The sequence below is a fragment of the Orycteropus afer genome, unplaced genomic scaffold, assembly GCF_000298275.1.
Source record: "Orycteropus afer afer isolate SDZICR_OR568_19922 unplaced genomic scaffold, OryAfe1.0 scaffold00574, whole genome shotgun sequence".
NCBI classification, from domain to species: Eukaryota; Metazoa; Chordata; class Mammalia; order Tubulidentata; family Orycteropodidae; genus Orycteropus; species Orycteropus afer.
The window spans coordinates 1373362-1382236 of NW_006922161.1; the positions used below are offsets into that span (position 1 = coordinate 1373362).

At 44.1% G+C, this 8875-nt stretch overlaps 1 protein-coding gene across 1 annotated transcript in view; it reads left to right on the forward strand.

Moving 5' to 3' along the window:
- Positions 1 to 8875, forward strand: part of ZC3H3 (zinc finger CCCH-type containing 3) — a 93542-nt gene that overhangs the window by 80950 nt on the left and 3717 nt on the right. The window lies entirely within an intron of this gene.

Consider the following 8875-nt stretch of genomic DNA (forward strand, 5'->3'; position numbering starts at 1 on the left):
CTCTCCCGCCCTGCTGCTTTGGGTGTGCCTGAGTTCCCTCTCCTCACCTGGATCCCTGCGGCTGACTGCTCATCTGTCCGTATTCCTGGCTTTTAATCCCCTTTCTCCCGCTCTCCCACCCTGCTGCTTTGGGCGTGCCTGGGTTCTCTCTCCTCACCTGGACCCCTGCGGCTGACTGCTCCTCTGTCCAGGTTCTTGGCTTTTTAATCCCCCTTTTCCCGTTCTCCAGCCCTGCTGCTTTGGGTGTGCCTCAGTTCCTTCTCCTCACCTGGATCCCTGCAGCTGACTTCAGAAGTTGATAAAAATCTTCAGTTTCTTCAACTTTGGCTTTGGTGGTTGGTACGTAAATTCTTTGTAGGCGTATGGATATTATCCTTTCACTGACAGCATTGTATTTCAGGACAGATCTTGAAACATCCTTTGTGATAATGAATGCTAAGCCATTCCTCTTCAAATTGTCATTCCTGGCATAGTAGATCATATGGTTGTCTGATTCAAAATGGCCAAAACTGGTCCATTTCAACTCACTAATGCCTAGGTTATCAATCTTTATGCGTTCCATTTCATTTCTGACAACTTCTAATTTTCCTAGATTCATACTTCGTACATTCCTTGTTCCGATTATTAATGGATGTTTGCAGCTGTTTCTCCTCAGTTTTGAGTCGTGGCACATCAGCCAATGGAGGTCTTGAAAGCTTTACTTTATCCATATCATTAAGGTTGGTCCTACTCTGATGTGGCAGCTCTTTCCCAGTCATATTTTGAGAGCCTTCCGACCTCAGGGGCTCATCTTCCTGCACTGTATCAGACAGTGTTTCTCAGCTACTCATAAGGCTTTCCCTGGCCAATTCTTTGAGAAGTGGATGGCCTCTTCCTTCTTCGTAGTCTGTCTCAGTCTGTAAGCTGTGTTGAAACCTGTACACCATGTGCAACCTTGGTGACCTTTGAAACACAGGTGGCACTGCTCCAAGCATTACAGCGGCACGCAAGCCACCACAGTCACAAGACTTTGTGAACAGCTGATATTAATTCTTCTTTCAGAGTCTGGTAGAATTCACCAGTGGGGCCATCTGTCCAGTCCTGGACCCTTCTTTGTGGGAAGTTTGCTGATTACTGATCCAGGCTTTTGTTCAGTCTATTAAGATACTCTTGTTTCTTCTTGAGTCAGTTTCTTTGTGTCTTTGTAGGAATTTGGCCATTTTATCTAATTTTTTTTGTCATGCAGTTGTTAACATTGTTTCCTTATAATATGTGTTCTGTAAGGTTGGTAATAATGTTTCCCTTTTCTTTTCTGATTTTAGTGATTTGAATCTTCTACTTTTTTTTTTTCTCCCTCACCTTGGTCAGTCTCACAGATGATTTATCTGTGGTGTTGATTTTTTTGAAGATCCCAAACTCATTTTTATTGAGTTTTTGCTGCTTTTCTTCTCTTTTTGGTTTCACTTTTTTCCTGCCCTAATCCTTACTATTTCCTTCCTTCTGCTTTGGGTTTAGTTTGCTCTTTTTTCAGTGTCTTAAGGCAGAAAGTTAGGTTATTGATTTGAGATCTTTAACGTAGGTGTTTCCTATGCATTTTCCTCTAGACACTGCTTTAGCCACATCCCGTAAGTTTTGGTATATTGTGTCTTCATCTTTGTTCATCTCCAAACATTTGCTGATTTTCTTTGTGATGTCTTTTTTGGTCCATTAGTTATTTACTAGTGTGTTGTTTGATTTCCACATATTCTTGAAGTTTCCAATTTTATTCTTGTTCTTAATTTCTACTTTCATTTTATTATGGTTTGAGAACATACTCTGTTTGGTTTCAGACCTGCTAAATTTATTGATGTTTCTTCCATAATAAAACCTAGCATACAGTCTTTCCTGGGAGATGTCCCCTGTGCAGTTGAGAAGAGTGTGTCTTCTGCTGGTCTGTAGATGTCTGTTAAGTCTAGCTTGTGTATAGTGTTGTTCTTCTTTTTCTTTATTGACCTTCTGCCTGGTTGTTCTGTCTGTTACTGAAAGTAATATATTGAAATCTTTGACTAACATTATTGAATTGTTTATTTCTCCTTTCAGTCTCCCTTTTGCCTCCTGTGTTTTGGGCTCTGTGTTTGTTGTAACCCCAGTAGGTCAACTCTTTTATTGCTGTAAAATGTGCTACTTCATCTCTACTAATACTTTTATCTTGAAGTCCTTTTTGTTGGGTATTAATGCAGCCACTGCGGCTCCCTTGTCTTTGCCACTTGTGTGACATTTTCCACCTTCTTACTTTCAACACATTCATATCTTTAAAGTCTTTCTTTTGTAGTAGCATATAGTTGGGTCTTTTTATTCTATTTTTAAAATAGTCTCTGCCTTTTCTTTGGATTATTTAATCTATTCACTCTTGGTATTATTGGTGTAGTTGAGTTTACATCTGCCATTTTATTCTGCCTTTTGATTGGATTATTTAATCTATTCACTCTTGGTATTATTGGTGTAGTTGAGTTTACATCTGCCATTTTATTTGTTTTTTTAATGTGTCTTGTATCTTTGTTCTTTACATCCTCCTTTACTGCTCTCTTTTGCATTAGCAGAGTATTTCCTCGTCTAACCATTTCTTTTCCCTACAAGGCATCCTAATATTTTTAATGAAGTAAAAAAAGAACCAAAACAACAACAACAAAAAAAAACTTTGTGATTTATTAGCTATGATGTCATGCAAAACTTGCATTTTAATAATATGTTTGACTCTCTTATTATTGTTATTTATATTGTGATTTGGGTGGAATTTTACAGAGCACATTCATTTTCCATACAGCAATTCATACACATTTTATTTCGTGACATTGACTGCAACCTTCTAGTATAACAGCTCTCTTCCCACTTCCTCCCTGTGGTTACCCTTTTCCTGTGTCCTTCTTTCCTATGCATTCCTGCCCCCCGAGCTGTCTCCCTGTGCAGATGCTCCCCTCCTGATTTCCCGGGGTTGATTCTTCTAAAGAGTGTACTTTCCTGGTATAAATACTCACCTTGTATGCCTGTCTGTTGTTTGGCTGGAAGCCACAAGAGTGAGTTCAATTCTAGGCCCAAAGAGTGACCAGGGGCCATAGTGTGGGCAGTTTCACCAGGCTCTGTCAGACCAATAAGCCTGGTCTTTTTTATGATTTTGAGTTTTGTTCCACATTTTTCTCCCACTCTATCCAGGATCTCCTACGTTGATCTTTTTCTGAGTGGTTGACAGTGGTGGGGAGCATCATCTAGTTCTGGTCTTAGAGTCATGTAGGCTGGCTGACCTAGTATAACCTTTAATTGCTTTAATGAGTTTTTCGCTACATATGTATTTATATATCTGTATGTCTACGTTTTCTCAGTTATTTTCTCAGGGGTTGCTGTGTGGCCAATGAGATGCAGAAACATGCCTGTAGAGCTCGGTTCCTGTTTCCCCCTTTTGTGTCACTGTCGTTACATGTATTAAGTATGCGTTGCAAACCCAACATGACACTGTTACGATTGTTTCTATACATGTATGTCTATTAAAGAAGGGAAGAGAAGAAAACAGCCTGCACTGTGCAGATGACCCCGCCTTGCTGCTAAAAGCAGAGAGGACTTGCAGCACTTACTGATGAAGGTCAAAGAGTACGGCTTTCAGTATGGAGCACGCTGACATAAAGAGATAAAAAATCCTCACGCCAGGACCAATGAGCAGCATCGTGATAAACGCAGAAAATGCTGAAATTGTCAAGGGTTTCATTTTAGTTGAATCTACCTACAATCAATGCCCATGGCAGTAGTAGTCAGGAAATCAAATGACATACTATCCTGGGAGAATCTGCTGCAAAAGACCTCTTTAAAGTGTTATGAGCCAAGATACCATCTTGAGGACTAAGGTGCGCCTCCCCTAAGCCATGGTATCTTCATTTGCCTCATATGCATATGAAAGTTGGACAGTGAATAAGGAAGACCGGAGGACTGATGCCTTTAAATATGTCATGGACATCTAGAAGAATGAACAAATCCGTCTTGGAAGAAGTCCAGCCAGAATGCTCCTTAGAAGTAAGGGTGGTGAGACTTGGTCTTATGTACTTTGGACATGTGATCAGGAGAGACTAGTCGCCAGAGAAGGACATCGTAGTCTTTAAAGTGGAGCATCAGACCCCCCGCCAGATGGGCTGACACAGTTGCTGCAACGATAGGCTCAGGCCTAGCAAGGATTGTTAGGCTGGTGCAGGGCCAGGCAGTGTCTCATTCTGTTGTCCACGGGGCCACTGTGAGTCGGAGCCGCCTCAGCGGCAGTCTCTTGGTTTGCTAGTTCTGCTGTAAGAGAAATGCCGAGGGCAGACAGCCTTAAACGACAGAAGTGTATACGTTTGCAGTTTAGGAGGCCGGGAGTCCAAGTTCAGGGTGTTGGCTCCCGGGGAAGACTTTCTCTCTGTGGATTCTGGGTGGAGGCCCCTCAAGCCTGGGCTTCAGCTATGTCGTCCAGGCGCACTGGAGCAAGCTGGAAGCTTTTCCTGACTCACATAGCTGTAGGAGCTGACGACCTCAGAACTGGCAGGCAGTATAACAGGCTGCTGAGGCTGACAAATCTTTGTTGGCCCAGCTGCGAAGGCAACAGTCCCACGATCGGCAGGCAACACACCTGGTTCAAGTCTAGGAACTGGAGATGATGAGCAGCCAAATACAGGGCCTTTCCCGTATGTAAGAAGCTCTCGTGGCCTAGTGCCTAAGGCATTTGACTGCTAACCAGAAGGCCTGGGGTTCAAACCCACCAGCCACTCCTCGGAAGGAAGGTTGGGCAATCTACTTCCATAGTGATGCTGCCTTGGAAACCCAAGGAGGGGTCGCTGTGAGTCAGGTCTGACTTGACAGCACGTGACAACAACAGCAACATCCCATATGTACTGGAAGCAGGCCACACCCAAAGGCAACTCCCCCTCAGCTGATTAGCTGCTCACTGCAGGTTTCACCACCGAGGTGATAACACGCCATCCAGGCTCATCATGGGGAATAACTGCATCACAGCCACCGAGCTACTCAGAACCAGGCCCAGCCACATCGACACACAACCCTAACTGCCACAGGTGCCTGACAACAAGAGAAGAAACGCACGTGTGTGTGTTGGGGTCGTGTTCACCCACTGGCCACCCTGCTCTTCTTCCTCACTTGTCTCTGGGGCTCAGCTACCTGGTGTCCTGTCCTTACTCCAGCCCAGCCCTGCTGCCACGTGCCTCCTTTGTGCTGTTATTGTCAGGTATGTCCTACATGTAGCAGGCCCAATGTTCCAGTTACATATGTATCGTTTCATAGAATTGCTTTTTAAAGCCACTAAGAGGAAAAAGGACGTGTGCATCACACTGCCTTTGTTAATTACGTAGTCATTTTCACCACCTCCTTGTTTTTTCACGTGGATGTGTATTACTGTCTGGGGTCACTTACTTTCAGCGGAAGAACTTTCTTTAGTATTTCTTGCAAAGTGCGTCTGCTAGCAACAAATTCTGTTTTTGTCTATATAGGAGTGTCTCTGTTTCACCTTCTTTGACAGATAGTTTTGCTGCATGTAAGAGTGTTTGTTGACAGTTTCTTCTTTTAGTGCCTTGCAGATGTCATACCACTGCTTCCTGGCCACCATTGTTTTATTCCGAGAAATCAGCTGTCAGTCTTACTAAGGGCCCCTTGGACCTGGTGAATTGCTTTTCTCTTACTGCTTTCAAGATTTTCTCCTAGTCTTTGGTAGTCAGCATTTTTATGTGATGTATTTAGGTGTAGATTTGTGCATTTATCCTACTTGGTGTTCATTCATCTCCCTGAAGGTGTAGCTTAGTGTTTCTCAGCAAACTGAGACATTTTCAGCCCATATGTCTCTGAGTACTTTTTCTGTTCTCTTCTCTCCTGGTACTCCCATTGCACGTATGTTGGTCCTCTTCAGTGTGTCTTGTATTTCTCTGAAGCCATGTTTATGTTTCATCTTTGTATTTTCTCTGTGTCTTCCAGATTGTGGAATCACTAGTGATAAAGGTAAACTGATGATACCAATTCAGATCTAATGTCAGGCCCCTTGGATAAAGTTTTCATTTCAGCTCTAGTGCTCTCTACGTGGCTCTTACAATAATTTGTATCTGTTTGATGAGACATTGTCTTCATATGTCCTTTAACATGAATTTTTCTATGTAAACAGTCAAATCATTTGCAAATCATGACAGCTTCATTTCTCCCTTCCAACCTGAAGGCTGTTAATGTCTTTTTTTCATTCCTGCACTGACTGGGAGCCCAGAATGGTGTTGGGTCATAGTGGAAACGGGCCATGCTGCCAACCTTCCATTTACACGGGATGCTTTCTGGAAGGAGCTACTTCAGGCCACAGACATGCCCTTCTCTCATTGGTTTTCTGAGTGGTTTGGTTTTGGTTTTTAACTTTGAATGGATGTTGAATTTTACTAAGCATGTCTTTCATGTCTATTGAGGTTATAGGATTCCATGCTCTTAGCCTGTTAATGGCTGCTAATATCTGTCCATTGATTTTATAAAGTTAAACCAACCTTGCATTCCTGAGAGAAACCCAGTTCACTCCTGATGTATTAGTGTTTTCACACATTGCAGAACTTGGTTTGCGTATGATTTGCATACAATTTTTCCATCCTGTTCATCAGGGAGATTGGCCTAAATGTTCTTTTCTCACAGAGTCTTGGTCAGGTTTTGGTTCCAAGATTATTCTGGCCTCATAAGCTAGTTAGGAAAAGTTCTCTGGTTTTATATTCTGTGGAATGATTTGGGGTAGAATTGGAATCATGTATTTCTGACTTTTTCGTGGAACTCCCAGTAAAGCCCTTGGGCTGGACCTTGCTTTTATAACTCTTTCAGTACCAATTCAGAATCCTTTGCAGTTTTTCTAGAATCTGTCAATTTCATCTGTGTTTTCATTTATTGGATAAAGTTTGTTCACTCTGTCATCCTGATGTCTCCTTTCTGTCTACAGTTATGGCCCTTTGTCACATCTCATGTTGTATATGTCCTTTGTCACACCTCATGTTGTATATGTCCCTTCTCTCTTCAGTTCTTGACAACAACCTTACCAGATAAATATATTCATATTTTCAAACAACCAGCATTTGGCTCCTCTTGGTTTTTGCCATTTCATAATTTCTGTTCTGATCTTTATTGTTTCCATCTCTTTCTGTTTTCTTTGGGTTCGTTTTGCTGTTTTACCGCCTAGTTCTTGACCTAGGCCGTGTCTTCTGATATAAGCATTGGAGGCTACGTACTTCCCTCTGATTACAGCTTTAGTTGCATCCCACAAATTTCGATATGCTGTTTGGTGTTATCCTGTGCTTTTAAGTAGTATCTAATTACTGTTATTTCTTCTTTGACCCACAAATCATTGAGTAGTGACTTTCTGAATTTCTATATATTTGGAGGGTTTTTTGAGATTTTTGATTGGTTGGTTTTGTTTTTTTCTTCCCTGCGCATAGCCTGGATAACACTTGTTGAGAGTGGCCTCATGTTTGGCAGGTTTCCTTTGTAATGACATCCTCAGGTGCGTGAGGGACACACACTGCCGCTGCTGGGTGTGGTGCTGTTTGCATGTGCATTAGTCAGCTTACTGATTTAGATGCTGCCAGACACAGTTTGCCCACACGTGCTGTCCGAGGGTTCTGTGCCCACGCTGCTGTTTGGTCACCTTGAGTCACCAGTTGGTGAAAGAGGTGGGTCAAAATTGCCACTATGACTATTGATTTCTCTGTTTCTCCTTGAAGTTCGGCAGTTCATGTTGGGCATATCTGGAGGCTGTGTTCTTGCCACACAAGTTCAGAATTAGTGCCTTTATCATTTCATCATGGAGATGCACACCCCTGTGCTTTGGGCTTGCACTGAGTTCTGTGTCCTGTCAGTTCACCACAGCAGCTTTCTCCTGCCCTGCTCGTTCCCTGTTCGTCTCTTTCTATCTCCTGCCCTGCTCGTTCCCCGTCCGTCTCTGTCTCCTGTCTCCTGCCCTGCTCTTTCCCCGTCCGTCTCTCCCTGTCTCCTGCCCTAGTCTTTCCCTGTGTGTTTCTCACTGTCTCACTTTGTTGACGGCTCTTTGATCTTATGTTGTTTGCGGGGAGAGGCTTAGTCCAGTGTAAAGGTTAACCACAGATGCAAACCATGTGTGTTCTAGGCTTTCCAGTAGCCACATTAAAAAGTAAAGCATGTTGAATTTTAGCAGCATGTTCATTAAACAGCACTTGAAACATTTCAACATGTGATGAAAAGTGTATCTGAGCTGTTTTGTGTTCCTGAGTTCTGAGTGTTTGCACCATGTGAGCCCTGTCATCTCCACTCATCTCTGCCCCTTCCAGGTACTCACTGGCCCGTGTGGCTCATGGCCCGGTCTGGGATGGCATGGGTCCAGGGTGCCCGTCATCTCCCAGCATAATGTGCACTCTCTTGTGCCCCCAGCCTGGCATCTGAGCTGCCCACTGGGGGCCTCACACAGGCTGTGCTGAGGGGCAGTGCTGCCTGTGCGGAGGCAGGAGCAGGGTTTGGTACTGGGGTGCACCCCAGCAGGCTCCCCCTGCAGCCCCTGGAGCTGCCTGGGGGCTGTCAGTGGGATCGGAGCTGCTGAGAGTGGTCTAGGGTGGAAGGCCCAGGCTGGAGAGTGTGTGCTCCTGCAGCATTTCCCAGGAACAGTGGGCTTGCAGAGAGCCCTGGTGGTGCAGCAGTTACGCACTCACCTGCTAACCTGAAGATCAGTGGTTCAAACCACCAGCCACTCCACCAGACACAGATGTGGCATCAGCTTCCGTAAAGATGACAGGCTGGGAAACCCTGTGGTACAGTCCCACTCTGTCCTCAAGGGGCGCTGTGGGTCAGAATGGACTCCACGGCAGTGGGTGTGGTTTGGGCTTTGCTTCTGTGAAGACTGACAGCCTTGGAG